Below are 18952 nucleotides of genomic sequence, written 5' to 3' on the forward strand. Positions count from 1 at the left end.
GCGTCTCATGGTAAAAGGGGATGCACTTCTCATTGTGAAGCAGATTTTAGGCATCTGGGCATGCAAAAATGAAAGACTAAGGGCCAAAGTTCATACCATCCGTAGGCTATTTAATCAATTTGAGGAGGTGCAATTATATCATATTCCTAGGAAACAAAATGAAGATGCTGATTTACTTGCACAACAAGCCGTTGCATGTGTAAAGAAAGAAGTGCAGGTCATCTTGGTGGCGACTGCTGTGAAGCAACCGAGGTACCAGGGATTGGAGTCATTGGCTCCCATCATTGGCTACATTTTGGAGGGTGAGTTTCCACCAGACTTCACAAAAGCTCAGAAGAGGATACTCATGAAGAAGGCAAGCGCATATCTCTTCCTAGAAGTCTCCCTCTATCAAAGAGGGAAGGATCAAGTGTGCAGAAGAGTACCAACTATCAAGGAAATTCCAGCCATTCTAAAAGGTTTGCATGAAGAGGCATGTGGTGGTCATTTTGCCCAAGAATCAACTGTGAAGAAGATTTTGCTTGCGGGGTATGTTTGGCCAAGGTTGCATGTGGATGTTCAACATTGGTGTAAAAGCTGTCACAATTGTCAGATAAATGGAAATAGAAGATTGGTGCATGGCCCGAGGCAAATAGTGCTTGCAAATGGACCCTTTGAAAAGTGGGGCATTGATGCTATGGGTCCTCTGCCTAGGACAAAAAATGGTAAACTCTACATTCTAGTGGCTGTAGACTATATGACTAGGTGGGTGGAAGCTCAAAGTGTGGCAAGAGTGAATGAGAGGACAGTTAGCAAGTTTGTGTACAATCACATTTGTTGCAGATCTGGCACACCTTTGGAGATTGTTTCTGATAATGGTCCAGGGTTTAGGAAGGGCTTGCTCACAGAAGTTTGTGAAGAACTTCACATTCTACATCGTCATAGCACACCATACTACCCACAGTCAAATGGATTGGTGGAGAAGGCTAATGGTGTCGTTGCAGCAATCATTAGAAAGATGGTGCAAAACAAGACAAAATTATGGGATGACTTCTTGGAGGGTGCCTTGTGGGCATATCGAACCACATATAGGGAAGCCACGGAGTTCACACCATTTCACTTGGTCTATGGTCAAGAGGCTTTGCAGCCTATCGAACTAAACATTCCAACAATGCGACTTCATGGCAAATCAGCACAAGATGATCAAGAAGCATGGATGGATCGACTTCTTACCTTAGCTGAGCTTGAGTGGAAAAGAGAAGCAGCATACGAGTGTTATAAGAGGAAAGCCACACAGACAAAGGAGAAGCTCGACAAGAAACTGAAGGACAAAGGCATCAAGGAAGGAGAGCTTGTGCTGAGGTATGACAATCGACTTGACAATCGTTTTGATGCCAAGTTTGAAACTAGATGGCAAGGGCCATACATAGTCAAGAAGGCTTTCAATTCTAGTTACTATCAGCTTATGGACTTGAATGGTAAAGAGCACTCCAGGAAGGTAAACGGGTATCGCTTGAAGCCTTATTTGAGTCGCCTTCTACCAAAGGATCTACCAAAGATCTATCCAAAGGCCGCTGTCTCATGTAAGTATTGTTACATGAAGCATGAGTATAACTCCAGCCAAAATTCTGAGGGGCCAAACAATGAAGATCTTGTCAAGGACTCTGAAGCACTCTCTTTGGAAAAGATTCTTTATGATGGTACATGAATATACCATCATCCTTGGGGAGGGCTAATGATAGCCGTTTTTCGGCTCTTTGTAATTGCCATAGTGAGTTATCTCACCCTATCAAATCACTCAAACACTGTGGTTACCCTCACCCTTTCACTGTATATAGGTGCGTGTGAGTTAGGGGACTTTTCCCATATCTCCTTACTGAAATTAAAAACCCTCAATTAGCTAGTCATTGGGCTAGTTGAGCCAAAAAAATAAAAAATAATAAAAAATATAAGTATATTATGGCCCATGCATATGTAAATATTTCTTTGTATATAGGGCCTAAATAAAATATTTTTTCATAATTATTTTGGTATTTATTTAAATATTTCTACCTAGGTGTGTGTTATTTATGCTCTGTACATTGCCTCACCATTACCACAATTTTTCTTACCATTTTTCATACTCTTTATTCCATATAGAAATAATTTCATGTAAGCTTCTCTTATATTTGGTGTAACTCCATCCCAACAAAAATCCAAAAAAACTAGTTCTATTTATGTGTATATTCTTTTCACTATTGTGATTTTTTCCTTCCTACATATATTCTCTATTACTCTCATAAATTAGACCACCAAAAATATTCATCTTTTTATGGTAGACTTATAATGAGAGAGATTTATTTTGACCCCTTTATATTTTTCCACCTATATTATTTATATTTGACATGTACATATTTTTTAGACCCCTCAATATTTGATTTTCTTAGTTGTACTATTCACTTATATCATGATCTCAACAATATCTTCAATTATAGACCTACCAAATAAGGTCAAGGGTAGGTGGCATGCATACATGCACTATGGAGGGCTCACTCTTGGAGGTATTCAAAAGAATCATCCAAAGAAGGACCCCACAAGGACCTTGTGCAGTGGAAAAAAACGGTCGGTTTTGCTGAATTTTTAAAGTTCACTTGCTCTCCGAATTTGAAAAGGTGATACAAACAAAAGTTGTCGCTCGTAGGCTGAACTTTTGCCTCAAATTTTTTCATATTTGTTTGAGCTACGAGCTGTGAGCTATGATTTTATTAGTGGACCCCAGTTTTCCCATGTTATGCATCCACACTCTCTCTTCCACTTTATCATTTTCCTCTTTCACACACACTTCTCCACTCATCATCCCCACCTCTCTCACCCCTCCTCTCTGCACCCTACTCACCTTCTCCTCAACCTTGAAGAATAAGAGAAACCATGGTGAACTCATACCTCCCACACACAATTCCATTCCAAAATTGACCACCTAGTCTCATTTTTCCTCCTCCAAGTTACCCATATCTTTCAAAAAAACCACAAAATTCAGCCTCTTCTCTTAAAAGACAGCATCATGGTGGTTGATTACTCAGCTTCAATTACCTTGTCTCTCAAGGAAGGTCAAGAGTGGAGAAAAAATGTACCGTCAAAGCTAGTGGACCATCAACAAGCGTCAAAATCGGCCCTACTCAAGACACTTGGAGCATCAACCTTGTAAGAAATCCACCTTTTCTTACCTCTTAAGAGTTTTTCTTCCTTATTTGTATCCTACATGGATACTCCCATTGTAAATATCCAATTCCATTTGTAAATTAATACTAACTCTACTAACACTAACCCACTATGAAAAGTCCTATCACGTCCATTTCTCTCCTCTCTCTTTCCCCCCCACCAACTTCTTGATAATTCCAAGCAAAAGAAATTAGATAAATTGTTGAAAATCTAACCCAACCATGGTTAGAGGAGTAACCCTAGCCTTCAAAATTGCTATAAAAGGAGGGTGTAGCTAGCACAAAAGGGGGAGCCATAAGCAAGAGCACTATGCTATAGCTTGAGAAGCCAAGCTCAACCTCTCTAGAAGGAGCTCTTGAGTGGAAGCTCATTGTCTTATGCATGTGCATGTGTTGTAATAGGGGATTAGCAAGTGAACTCTATGCCATTGTAAGAGAGAGAGTGATCATTCAATTGAGAGTAGGAAATCTATCATTTCTCCTACTAGTGTAAGCCCAACATTTGCTGAATCAAGGAGGGTGGATTTGGACTAAGCTTGGATACTTTGTCTCCCTTCCAACGTGAAGTAATGGACAACAATGATGCGTAAGTGTCTTGGTGTTTTTTGTTAAGTTCTTGATAGCTTGTCTCTGGTGTTGTCATCAATCTAGCCATAAGTCCCACATACTGTAAGAGGGCGACAGGGTGGAGAGGACTCCCCTGGCCTTAAGACAGTGATTGGGGTGGCTTTTCTTGTGATGTGTTGTGGTGAAATTTATGCAAGCTATGTTGAACAAATACTAATCTCACTTTGATTTGTCATGACAGATTTGTAAGAAGGTATTAATGCAACAAGCACCCCCTCCCCCTTTCTCTGTCTTTCTTAAATATATAGTTGTGTTTGCTTGATCATTGCCGATACGTTTCAAAGCAGCCCGAGCACACTCTCTCTCTCTCTCTCTCTCTCTCTCTCTCTCTCTCTCTCTCTCTCTCTCTCTCTCTCTCTCTCTCTCGTCTCTCGCATCCACCACGCATAAAACTAGGTGGTGCCCCAAATTTGTGTAGGGTTAGGTTGCGAGTTTGTGTGTGTGTGTTGTTGTTTTTTTCCAACCCCAACCCAATTGAGCAGCATGGGAGCCTAGAAGAGTGCTTGGAGGCCACTCTTCTTGTTGCCCGCCCCAGACCGTCTCACTATGTGCATGAGCTGCAAGATGTTTCTTCTTAGCTTTCTTCATGTCAATGGGAAACTCAAGTGTGAAGAGATAACTAGAATTTGTTCGTACCACTCCATAGAAAGCTCAAAGGAAAAAAAAATTGGAAATAGAAAAGTCAAGCTCATCATCACATACAAGAACATTAGCTAAACAATCAAGAAGCTTCTTGCATTGCAGGAGATTTTGATTTAAGCTCATCATTTTTTTATAAAATTAAGCTCAACAGTCCATTTCATAATGAACTGAAGAGACTCAAGATTATATATTGTGAGGCATAATATTTCCAAATCCTTGGTTACATAGATAATAGTATGTTGTGGCTATGTATGTACAAAACCTTTTAGCCCCATCAAGAATGGCTTGGCATGCTCCTTCAACCCAAGTGAAATTTTTTCTGCATATTTTAAGTTGCAACAATAGTATGCAATAGGATGAAACATTTTTTCATACGGTTGTGAAACACATGCGGAAATAACATGATGGGAGGAAGCAAGAAAATAGATGATACGACTCAAATGCATTAGGTGGCGTAAGAATGGGTGCTTTCGTAGATAAATCCTTAAGGGAAGAGAAAGTAGTAATCAATGGCTTATCGCAAATAATCTTTTTCTTAGTCCTTAATAGAAAAATAGTAAAATAGCATGTGCCATATCCTTAATGAAGTGGCTATAGCACGCTTTTCTATCCCACCAAATTCCCTATGTAGTTTAACAATGGGTGTTGGGCGTGGTATATCTAAACTTTTGTGGATCCATAGCAATGTCATGCTTACTTATTAAGGAAATACCCAAGCAAAATGCTTAGCGGCCCCAACAACACACTATTTCACGTTTAGTATATAGACTTTTTACAACACACTATTCCACATTTAATGATAATATAGTTTTTCCTCTTGAAATGAGGAAGTCAACAAGGTTGCTATTGAAGCACTCATACTTCCAATGCTAATATGACCTAAGTGCATTGCACAGCCCAAAAGGCATCACATGATATGCATAAGTCCCAAAAATGGTGGTAAAAGTGGTTTTTAGCTTGTCCTCCTTAGTTATGGCCACTATTCTATTATTCTGCAAACTGATTCATGGATGCATATATCTTCCTCCCCCCATTAATGAATCAAAATTTAGTCAATAAAAGGTAATGGGTAGTAGTCTTTTATTGTAGCTTTGTTCAATTTTTTATAATTGACACAAATGCAAAGTTGCTTATTCTTTTTGGCACGAATACAACAAGAGAAACCACTTTGTGTTATCAAGGAGAAAAATGAACCAAGACTGTAGAACCTTTTGATGTTCCATATATACCTGCAAACTGATTCATGGATGCATATATCTTAGTTATGGCCATTATTCTATTATTCTGCAAACTGATTCATGGATGCATATATCTTCCTCCCCCCATTAATGAATCAAAATTTAGTCAATAAAAGGTAATGGGTAGTAGTCTTTTATTGTAGCTTTGTCAATTTTTTATAATTGACACAAATGCAAAGTTGCTTATTCTTTTTGGCACGAATACAACAAGAGAAACCACTTTGTGTTATCAAGGAGAAAAATGAACCCAGACTGTAGAACCTTTTGATGTTCAAGATATCTATGCTTAGAGTAACAAATTGGAATGGCCCTTGGCTTTAAGGGTATGCAATGTAGGCCTTTGGCTTTAAGGGTATGCCATGCACATGCAATGAGCTTAGGAGGAAAACCGTTAAGCTCAAATTAGTACCATGCAAAAAGATCTTGATACGCTTGACACAATGTATCTTTCAATCTTTCATCCTTGTGAGAACATGCTATCCACCTTTGGTTTACTGAAAGCACTTGTACTTCAATGCATGAGATTGCTCTAATTTTCCATGAAATTGTCAAGTCCAAAGGAATTCCATACAATGGTAGAAAAATGGTCATATGTCATGGAGACCTCACCTTCTAAGGAGGATGAAGCTATTGTTTGCCTCTTTAGGCAAGGTTGAAGGTCAAGTTTGTAATTTTCTAATGTTGCACATAACATATCTTCATGGTTAGATTCTTAAGATTCATGTTATTCCAGATAGATAAACATGCCATGGCTAGTTTTTTTAATTTATAACCAAAACTAAAGCAAACCAAAGAAAGGCATATAAAAAAAATCATTTCCTCAAAAGTAAGAAGAAGAAGTTGATGAGAAAGCATTTAGATTTCATGTGTATTGAAATTTTATTCAATTCCTCCTTAAGACAAACCTATTTCTATAGCTCTCCCTAGCTCTAATCTTGTCATACTATTTGTTACAACCCAAGGCAATGAGCTAGCTCAAATTATGCCACCTAGACAAGTGTTCTTCCTTTTGTAATTAGTGATATTGCACTAGCCATATGGACCTATTGGAATTGCCTGTGTTTTGAGGTAAAAAGATGAATTGATAAAGATGGCCTTGGTGTATTTTTTAGATGAGCTTTCAAGCCTAGAGGAATATACTTTAGTTTTATATCACCCACCTTTGTTGTTATTCTCAATAAATTATTTATCCCAAAATAAAGACAGCTATGGAGGTTGAAACATCCTCTACTTCATCCGCCAAGTTAATTGTTTGACCCATCTTTGGCTTTGATGACATTAACAATTTCTTTCTTAAGCCCATCAAAACCGTCACCAAAATTTTCCCCTTTTCAACTAGTGTCACCTCAATTTGCATCTAATCTTGTTTTAACTTTGTTTTTTTGAACAATGGCCTTCCTAACAACATTGCATAGGTAGTCCAAGCATCTTGCATCTTCAAACCCACAAAATTTTCTTGAAGCTTCAATCCATGCACTCATAGAGATTGTCAGTTTAGCATCTTAATTTAATGTACTTATCTCTGATCTTCCATCCTCACCTGACAAGGTGCTAGCTCCAACTTTTCATTCTTCAACTCAATAATTCTAGAACCACCATCCAGCTTTGCATTCTTCAACTTCAAGAATTCTAGAACCACCATTCAATAAAACCTCTTGAAACATCCAATCATCAAGAACAATTGGAATAGTAGAATCTACATCACCAAGACTAATCAGATAACTTGCAACACTTTTCTTCATTTAGAATTTTTGGAGCCTTTGACTTCTTTAGTAGTCGAAAAAAACGGTCTTTGAATTTTAGACTAATGATCGCATGTTAACCTGTCGCGCTTTTTGTGCTAGTTAGCAGTTTCAAGTTAGCACATCTTCGAAAAGTTGGGCGTCCGGTAAATTTTTTACAAATAATATCAATATTTGTCGGAGGTTGTACATTGGATTCCTTGTTTCAAGTGCTTTCTATTTTGATATATCATATGTCATAGATCTTGGAGATGCAACTCAAGTTATTGTACTAGTTAGCATATGTCAAAATTGTGCTAGTTAGCATTGTCTAGGACATGAAAAAGCATGACATGTTAACATGCTTTCACCCTGATAGCAACTGATCCAATGTAAACTATATCGGGGTATTCAATAGCTCTTGAAAGAATGCTACTGACTTTTTTCCATTGATTTCAACATTCTTCTACAAGTTCTTCCATTCCTTTGGATTCATATCTACATTTCATACTTTCAAGATCTCCTCTACCACCTCATCAAGAACATCTTCCTGCTCTTTCCAATCCAACGGTGGCTTCAATTTTGCTTAAACAATTATAACAACCATTACTTCTTAATTTTCCATGTGGGGACACTGAGAACAATCACATTCTGGGGAAAAATTTGCCAGTATCCAATCTTATCCATGGTTTTGAGGAACCTCTACATCTATCAAGTTACTTTGTGGACCGTGGTGCATTGTCTTTCTCCCCTTGTTGTACAGTTGGTGCAAATATTGAGGCAATTGATGCTCAACTGACCCCTCCAGATTCCACCCCTACTAGTTCCAACCTTGAGGGCTCCAACCTTGTTGATTCTAATTTGATGGTTGTTTCCAGTTGTGCTATTATGGCCAACTCTTCTATTGATTCCAATTTCCTCCCCATGCTCTAAATTTTTTCCACCCGCCAAATCTTGACCAATCACCTTGATTGAAATTCCCTCTTAATGATGATCTTCACAAATTAAATGGTGCTCTCGATTTTGAGTATAACTACTTTTATTGACTTTGCCATCCTTGATTTTTAAACGATATTTGTTTCTTTGATCCTCCTAGAAAAACTCTATGAGATTGTGTCATATTCTATTGAATTCTCTCCAGAATTCGTCTTTTATAATCTGGGTTGTACCAACATTCCTTTGTCTTATGAACATCCTTCTTACAAATCTCACATTGAGCTGTCATACTAATTGACTCCTTCTTAACCCCCAATTCCTTCAACTTCTTCTCTACAAGATTTTCAACCATTGCCTTTTCTTTGGACTTCTTGCCCGCCATATTTTTACGTTTCTTCATCCTATGTTCACCCTCATCTGAATCCGAATCACTATTAAATTTTCCAATACATTTAATATAAGCATAAAAAGGGGGTGTTCTCAACTATAACAAGTTGTAGATAGAGGTTTTCCCAAGAATTCTCACATGCAAGTGGCATGACCTTTTCTACCTCCATCAATTTGCTTGAACTGAATGCCCAAGTAATGATACAAGAGCCCCAAATCTAGCATTTCAAAAGAGGCATTGAAGTCAACCTTGAAATCAACAATATGTCCCTCATTTGGCCGTGTGATCAGTATTTCATAAACATAAAGCACAATTATTAGAAATACATCATTCGCAGACTTACATACAAAGTGATTTCAATTGGACTATTCTGCAAACAATGTGTAGCCAAGTTAGCATGTATCTTCTCATATCAAACTTTTGGAGCTTGGTATGTGCTACCAAGTAATCATATTTGTCTCATATGAAGCTTGTGGAGCTTGCTTCAACCATACAATGCCTAAATAAGCCTGCATACTTTGATTTCTTACCCCCTTTGAACAAAAGCATGATGATGTGATACATACACTTCCTCATGCAAATCACCATCCAAATGAAATCTTTATGTCCAACTAATGTACATTCTAACTATTATGAGTTTCCAATGCACATAAGATTTGATTGGTCACCATACAACAAGTGGGATCAAAAGTCTCATAAAAACTAATGCCCTTCTCTTTAACATAACATGTTGCTACAAGCCTATCCTTATAATGATCAACACTACCATTAAGCTTACATTTTATTTTGAGAACCCTCCTAGTACCAATGGCCTTTTTGTCAATAGGCAAGTTACACAAAGAGCAAGTGGCGTTCTTCACAAGATAACATCATGTTCAAATACGTAGTACCCAATCTGTTTTTGTATTTTTGTGCTTTATCAAACTACAATGTCTCTTTCTTATCACATAAATAGACACAGCCAATAACATAACAATTTGATGTGTAAGAGGTATGATGTAAACCAAAACAAGTACAACTCAGCAAAGATGTATCCAATTTATTATTACCACGCAAAGTTTTTATGAGCCATTTTGGCATGCTTCTAGCTTCCTCATTTTCAACCCTATTCTCATAAATTTTATCTTGCACATTTGCCTAAGAATATGATTGATCTATACTACATTTGAAACGTGCAAAGGTTGAAATTGTGTCTCATTAGACTTACATTTGTACTCCACCATTGGGTAGAGGTAGCAAAGAATCATATACATTTCTTTAGCTCATAATTGTCAGGCTTGGTACATGCTAACAAAGTCTAAATTGCTTTTCCACAAAAACATCTTGACTAACCAAGATATTCTTACTTTGTGGATCATATGACTTGTAACCCTTAGTTTTAGCATTGTAATCAACAAAAATACATGCATATCCTTATGATGTAATTTTTGCATAGGACCGGAGGATAGACCAAGCAACCAAAGACATGCAAGTGACCAATAGTACCTACTTGATATGCGAGCCTCATAAGGAATGATAGAATGTAATGCTTTAGTTGGACACATGTTTACCACATTAGTAAAACACATGATAGCCTCAAGACAAATGATGTAGTAAAGCCTGACTTTTGGTATATGGCATTGTTAATTTGGTATGTTATCCCATGACCAACCAAAAAACCAAAAAAAGACCAATTCTTTGAATATATACCTCAATCTAGATAGAGGGTGCCTAATACAACCTAATTCTTTTTTAGTGCATGAATAAGAATTGCTTGAAGCACATAAACATTTTGGACGTGACTTTAATGGATGTACCCATGCATGCTGGGAGGAATCATCAACAAAAGTCACGAAGTATGCATGATTCCGGAACAACAATGTCTACATACAACCACAAATATTACAATTTCCAGGTATAACTTGCAAGTATCCTCACTATACCCATCCTTCCAAAACTTAGCATGTTGCATTTTTCCCAAAATATAGCCTTCGCATACATGTTTCAATGGCCCTTTAAACTGAGGAAACAAAGCAACGGTATCATATTTATGCAAACACAGCAAATTGGCCTACTAGCAAACTGGCATCAAGGTAACCTACGCTAAGAGCAATAGAGATGTACTTCTATTGGCCTACCATGAAGACTGACATACAAGAGTACGTTCAAAATGCATGGTATGTCAAAAGACGAAGTTTGAAAGAGTGAAGCAATCTAGATTACTCCAGTCATTGCCAATTCCTGATTCGCCATGGAAGAGCATATCCATGGATTTCATCTTTGGATTGCCTAAGTCTATCCATGGGAATACAGGAATATGGACGATAGTTGACAGGTTTAGCAAGCAAGCACACTTCATACCTGTCAAAAAGACTATCAAGTAAAATCAAATGGCCAACCTCTTTATATCCCAAGTGTTCAAGTATCACGGCTTGCCAACGTCTATTGTGTCGGATAGAGACCCTCGCATGACCAGTAATTTCTGGAAGGGTCTATTCGAGAATTTGGGGACAAGATTGAATTTCTCTTCAACATATCATCCTCAAACGGATGACCAAAGTGAAATAGCAAACCTCACATTCTAGATCTACTCAAGTCCTATGTAACGGAAGTAGATCAAAGGAATCAATGGGAAAAGTACCTACGTTTAGTAGAGTATGCGTACAATAACACTGTCCATACCTCTACGGGGAAGGCACCCTTTGAAGTGATTGAGGGAAGATCAAAAAGTCCCTTGCTACTTAAGGTACATGGGAAGATTTTTGCAGCCGATGAGTATAGTCGCGACCTAAACGAATCTTTTAAGAAGATTAAGGACGTTATCTCTATCGTGCAACGAAGGCAAAAATCTGTTGCGGATAAGCACAGTAAGGCCTTAAAGTTCAAAGAAGATGATTGGGTTCTATTAAATTAAAGTTTCCCAAGGCTCGCTTAAGGCAAATGACAGGCAAGAATCCAACATGCCACCAAAAGTATTATGCCAAGTTGGCTAAAAGATACTATGGGCCTTTGCAAATCCTAGAACCCATAAATGACACGTCCTACAAGTTAAAGTTTCCCAAGCATTGGCTTATGCATAATGCATTTCATGTAAGCCTGCTTAAGCCTTATAAAGGAGAGCCACCAAGAGAATCACTCATTGAGGATCCGCCGAAGATCAAGGATCAAGAGGAGATTCTTCAACCTGAGGCAATTCTTCGGCATGAAGACAAGCTATTAAGAACTAGTAAGGTAATCCAATAGTATCTTATTAAGTTTAAGAACTATCATTTTGAAGATGCTAGATGGTTACAGGGAACCCAGCTTAAGGACAGTGTGAACATAAAGAACATATATTAAAAAACAAAAAGAAATATAACAAAACAAAAAGAATATATATCAAAACGATCAAGATAATAAAGTATTTAGCCTTACGATTGGTGGTATGCAAGCACGATGAACCTAGAGAATTCCCAATTAACACCTTGAAACCATTGGAGAAGACCCAGGAAGGAGATATCAGAATTGTTGAGCATGGTAGATGTCAGAGGATCAATAATATAAACAATTTCTTGGACATCAGCAGGAAGAAGTGAAATTGCATGCCTAACATAACAAGAAAATATAAGAAACCATATAAACATTTGAGGAAAATATGGGTCAGAACCATGAAAGAGAAGGCCTTGGAAAATGTCCAAAGCACCTACTCGCTCGGTTCCGACCATCGTGTTCGGAGAACACATGGGTGAGAGCCAAGCGAGAGGGTGCTTTGAAGATTATCCATGGCCTCTATTCACTCAGTTCTAACTACACTTCGAACCTTCAAATAAACAATTTTAAAGCACGGAGGCTTACCACATTCTTTCCATCCTTTGTCAAAATTCCTTTGGTTTGTCTCTTTACTCATTATATTATGTTATGGATCGGTGGCAAGAGCTTGTTTTATCTGTAGCCATTCCTCATCTACAACAAACAGGTGAAGCTGTGAGGAGACATTTTGTGGAGTGATATGGGCGCCTGATATTTCCTCACTTGGGAACTTCAGTAGCTCAAACCAAATGGCGGACATTTCTAAGTGTTACAAGGGTGACCCTTTGGGGTTCGGATCACTTTCGTAATAATGTCCGTTTGGCTATGATTACTGAAGCTATGGGTTTGGGTCCTCAGTATTACTGCATGATGAGGTCAATGCATCGAGGTTTTTCAGAACGGGTTTTTTTTATTTCTTTTCCATTATGCCAAAAACTTTATACATCTCGGGGAAATAATTACTGATATAGGCTAGTACTTCTTTAATAATTTCTATACATCAAGTTCTTCCATCTCTTGCTTTGTTAGTACGGACTTTAAAGTTTTAAGGTTACCAGTCACAGAAAATACAAGTCTGTGGACTCGAGAAGAAAGTGACTTGCGAGCACATATAGCATCACCAACTTGTTTCCAAGGGCTATGTGTAAATTTTCCACTAAGTTTTGTTCTTTGTCATGGGTAGATAAACATCTTATCATGAGGGAGATTGGTTATTAATAGAAGAAGCTTGCTTTCATATTCTATGAGGGCCATGCCCGGGGACCACTAGCTGTACCATCTCCACATGGACACACCGTGATCTTCGACATCCCTCCCGCTTGAGACGGACACCAAGGCAGGACTCATCCTACTCTTCGATGCCAACTCAAGGGGGGATGTAGAAGATGGGAATTGCAAGACTACTTACAAAAACTTGCTAAACCTTCAGAAGATCCACATGTGGCTAGATGGGAAAATTATCTGGCATAGTTGACTGAGTGGCCGGCTATGGCATTGGTATAATGTGATTGAAGAAGAAGTTCAATTTATAGAGGAAAGCATATAGAAACTTCCAGACAACCCAACATTACTATATGCAATAGCACCACCACTAGAAGCATAGACAATATTCTTTCTAGTTCTATTTCCAAGAGTGACTGAACCAATTGAAGCTGAAGAATATGTGGAGTTGGTGGAAGGGTTCAATGAGTGGCAAAATCAAATGAAGGAAAATCACATAATAATGAATCACCTACTTCAAGAGAGTCCAAAAAAGAAGGCATGTAGAGATTTATTTTTAGCATGGAAAGAACATCAAATGAATATTATCAAATAATGTAACTTATTGTTGCATCATCACATTATTTCCTAGAAGCTACCTCAAGAGACGCATGAAATTGTCCACATGGATATTGATATGTAGTGGATGGCAGAAAGATATCCTAAAGCAAGAATTGGATCAAATCAGCTAGCTTATCAATCGTGGTTGGCTACTGCATTTTGGTGCACTCAATTAGCTAAGGCCACAATCAGGTCTAACTCAGCTGAGGTGGAATATGTAGATAAAGGAAAAAGAAAACGACAAAGGTTTCATCTATTGAAAAAAATCACAGCCCCTGTAGTGTGCAAATCTTAAAAACACAGTAAGGAGATAATCAGAATCATGGAAGGACTATAAAAGCAGAGGAGGGAATCTTATGAATGTGAGGTAGAAAAGGGCCTCCATCCAGATCACGAAGAGGAGCTGGAAAAAGTCTCTACCAGATTCAAAGAGATTCAAGATTTGGAAACGAAGAAAAGGCTAGCAAAAGCACATGTCAATAGAGCTAAAATGTAGGAGGAAGACCGAGAAAAATCGTCAAGTTCTAAAGATGAGAGTCCACAGCAAAGGGGGAAGACGAAAACCTAGTTAGAGGGTGGTGGACCTTCACACTGAACTGGAAGCCCAAGAGCAAAGCCAATCGGACACCACACCAGGCAGTTCAAGAAAAGGGAGAATAATGTTAAGGATAGAATGAATAGTCGCCAACTATCGAGAGATAACTGCCAAGAAGGTCATGGGCCAAAACGAAGGAACAAGACATCGTTAGGATGGAACAGGATAAAAGGAGTGTCCTACAGCAAAAGAGGGATTGCGTAACATTAGAGAGCTAAGTGTTGGGTGTGTGAGTGTGGTGACTTTGAAGTACCACTATAATCTGTAATAGCCGACATGGTTGACCTTGTACTACATTTACCTCTCGTTAATGATACGAATCATTGTTCATGCCTTACCTTGTCTCTGTGTATTTCTCCTTTACCTTTGACTCCTTGCATGTTGCGCCTGGTTGTATGGTGGACTGTTTTCTGGTATAACTGTTAGCTATCACCAAGGTTGACTAACTCAGAATCTAACTAACTAACTAGTAACCTTAAGAGTTCAACAATGTCTCTATGGATAATTGGCCCTTGCGAAAACTCATGATGTTCATAGGAAAGTCCTCCCACATAAGTAATGTTGTAATGGAAATGGCCTATGAACTTAGAGAATAGCGGAATTAAGAGAATTAGAGTGAGCAACTTTGAGAGCATAGATGGTGAACTTAATTGGTAGTAGCAACTTAATCATAACACTTAATTAACTAGGCATGAGCAATACCTTTGCGAGAGAGAGAGAGAGAGAGAGAGAGAGAGAGAGAGAGATTTAGAGAATATGACAACAGTTGAGGACTTGATTTATATGGAGCCGGTCCCCCCTCCAAAAGGCATTTGTATTATAGATTCTCTCATTAAGAGAGACTTGGTACAATACAATCTGTGTGTTCCTTGAGACCTCTTTGGCAGTATGCAGATGGAAGCTTCATACACCATGAGGATGTATACTTTTATGCATCAACTTGTGCCTAAAGCAACAATTAATCTACCTTGCAATACAATCAATCTACTTGCATTAAGTAACTAATCTACTTGCAATAAACCATTAGCCTTCTTGCAATGAGCATAACATGCACTTTGTGGAAAGCATTAACTATCCCAAGCCTCAGTCCCAAGACCTCAAACACCTTCGAAGGTGGAGAGAGCTAGCAGGGAATGAGGGTAGGGAAGAGGAAGAAGAAGTATTCCATAGGAGAAAGAAATAATTCCTCACTTATCATCACTCTTCTTGATTAGCATACATAATAGCATAGTAATGAAGATGGAGAAGATGGAAAGCTTAAGCATTGAAGCATAGCTCTTGGTTGGATTTGCATTCCATAGCCAAGAGTGTTGGTGTAGGCTCTCAACTTCTAAAGGAGCTTGGAGAAGGAGATGGAGCTCTTGCACCTTGCATAGCACACAGTGAGAGTGTTTGTGAGTGTGTGTGGGTGAGTATACCCCCTAAGAAACCCCATAGCTAGCTTGGGTCGACCCACCCTTGTAGCTCATGCTTGAAGCTCATTGGACCCCTCAAGGCCTAGCCAATCATAAGCAAGAGGCATTACAAGCAGCAAGGATAGCCTTGAGACAAGTGTCCCCCTTTCCCCTTTGAGAGAGAGGACTTGATAAATGCAAAATCAATTAATTAAATCCCCTAAATTATCATTGGACCCCTTGGGTGGCCAACCAATAGGCTTCAGGCACACAATGAGGGCAACATGAGGAGGAACTTAACAAGTGTCCCTTTTGCTTTCTTTGTACCATGCATGCCTTGTGTGAGTGTGTGGGTGTTCTCTCTCATCTCCCCTCATGTAGGGCTCGCCCCCTCCTTGTAGGGATTGAATCTTTGACTTTTTGACACCTCAACCCCTCATGCATAGGCCCAGTTCCCACCACAAGCTTGGCCCTTAAGCACTTTAAGCTTGGGCTGGGTTCTCACCTCAAGTGCAACCCTAACATCTCAAGCATCTCAATCATTAAGCACCTCAAGCATCTCAAGCACCTCAATCAGCAAGCACCTCAAGCACCTTAGTCATCAAGCATGACAAGCAGGACAAGCACCTCGAGCTGGATCGGGTTTCTGCGCCTCAAGCTCAGCCCTAGCTTACCTAAGGTCAAAGGACTTTTACACACATTATTGGAGGTCTTCAATGAAGCTAACCCTAAGGTCTTATGTTCCATTGGTTAGCCTTGCTCTTTGATAGACCATCTCTCATTTGGGCTCCTTTACCATTGGCCCTGTGTTGAGATAGATCTATAAGCACATGTCTATATCTTAACCCTTGTTTCCATTTATTCTCCCACATTAAGTGATCAGTTTAATATGAAAAATCATTTAGGTTAGTTAGATATTAGTTTTTATGACAAATGTTTTGGACCATTTGATCCCGTGGTAGAGTAAAATGTCTGACCATTTTTTGTCCAAGGGGAAGACCGGGTAGGCATCGACAGGGCTCTGGTTGTAGGGATCTGGCTATGAGAAGTCATTAAGGTAGAGTAGAGAAGATAGAAAAGAGTATTATTAAAGTAGAACTGGTATTTGATTAGATGAAGGAATGAATATAAAGATTTCGGTAGTACATTAGGTCTAGGGGCATGACAGATGGCGCATGTGCTTGATTTTTTCTTCAAAAGACGCATTGCAATTAAAGTTTATTAATTCTCTTTTAAGAAAGGATACACATTGCAGTTTAAGGCAAGAGGATTTCAAGAAAAAAGAAAGTTACAATGTGGTGGATCTGATACAAAGTCAGAATAACAAAATGACAAAATAAAATATTATGGAATCCTAAAGTGCTGGGTGTGGACTAAGCAGCTAAAACAGCTAGCTGGGATAGGTAGATCCTAGGAGATCCAGCATCTGTCCTCATCAATCTTCTCCATGGTCAGTAGTCTGACCGGGCGTCGTGCATGTCTAGCCAAAGTGACTTGGATCGTTTGATGCAGCCTGTGTCGATGTTGTGTAGTCTCGCCTCCACAGTCGTGGGCGTCTAGATCTCCCTAGCTCAGTCGCTCGTTCGATCAGTACGTAGAGAGATAGGGAAGTAGACAGCGAGAGAGAGAGAGAGAGAGAGAGAGAGAGAGAGAGAGAGAGAGAGAGAGAGAGAGAGAGAGAGAGAGAGAGAGAGAGAGAGAGAGAGAGAGAGAGAGAGAGAGATAGGAAGTGGAGAGCGAGACAGAGAGAGAGAGATAGGGAAGTGGAGAGAGAAAAAGATAGGGAATAGAGAGAGAGAGAGAGAGGATATAGATATAGATATATATATATATATATATAATATATATATATATAGAGAGAGAGAGAGAGAGAGAGAGAGAGAGAGAGAGATAGGGAAATAGGAAAATAGAGAGAGAAAGAGAGATTGCGAGAGCGAGATCGAGAGAGAGAGAAAGGGAGGTAGCGAGAGCGAGATCGAGAGAGAAAGAATGAGAGAGAGAGAGAAATAAAGAGATAGAGAGTGATATATATATATATATATATATATATATATATATATAGAGAGAGAGAGAGAGAGAGAGAGAGAGAGAGAGAGAGAGAGAGAGAGAATTAACTAGAGATAGCTACAGAGATAGAGAGAGAGAGAGATAGATAGTAGATAGAGAAAGAGAGAGAGAAAGATTTAGGTTGGCTGACCAATTGCATGTGTCCCTCTAGAAGAAACTATGGAACTAAAAGAGGCAAAGGGGTTTTGCCCGCTACATGCATTGCCATGTACACGTGGGAGTGCACGTATGTGTCTACCCATATAGAATTTGACCAATAAAGATGAGATTTTGACCCGGTGGTCTTGATCTCCGTACACCTCTAGACCGAGGTGTAAGAAGATTGGGCAAGACTAGAGAATGCGAGGTAGTTTACATTGTGAGGAGTATATATATTAAAACAACATTCATAATCATTGTAGATGGCAACGTCATCAACTAACATGGAGGAAAAGATTGCATGCTCGTGCACGCTCTGCAAGTAAATCCTACGCATGCGTAGGATATGTAATGAGCATGTGCACAAGTACGGAGAGTTTGCTAAAGAAACCGTACAGAATCTACGATATGACTCCTACGGAACGGGCATTGATTTTCGCGACATAGCACCTACATCTCAGAGAGAGAGAGAGAGAGAGAGAGAGAGAGAGAGAGAGAGAGAGAGAGAGAGAGTCCCGAGCAATATAGAGCCAAGGATGGAAGCAGAAAAGGACTTACAGACAGAAGACGACGGCATGGAGGAGATGCTGGATGCCTTCTTCCAAACAAGCGAGGAGAACACTAACGAAGCAGCACCAGAAGCCGTGCGCCTATCTCCTGAAGACATGTCGAGGAAGTTGGCACGTCATCCAATCTATGAAGGCACCAAAATATTGACACTTCGTACTTGTCTGGCATTTTTGAATCTTCAGTCAGTGTACGGGTGGTCAGATGCAAGCGTCACTGCTTTGTTTAGGTACGTAATTTACAAAAGAGATTTTTATTATTGCAACGGTGACGTGCTTGGAGATCTTTTTAATTTAATGTGGCTTATTAAACAGGTTGTTGCGGGAGCAACTTCTCCCGGCTGGCAATGAAATGCCCCCCTCCAGGCCAGACGCA

This window comes from Adiantum capillus-veneris, chromosome 25 (assembly GCF_014529385.1).
Source record: "Adiantum capillus-veneris isolate H3 chromosome 25, ASM1452938v2, whole genome shotgun sequence".
Classification (NCBI taxonomy): domain Eukaryota; kingdom Viridiplantae; phylum Streptophyta; class Polypodiopsida; order Polypodiales; family Pteridaceae; genus Adiantum; species Adiantum capillus-veneris.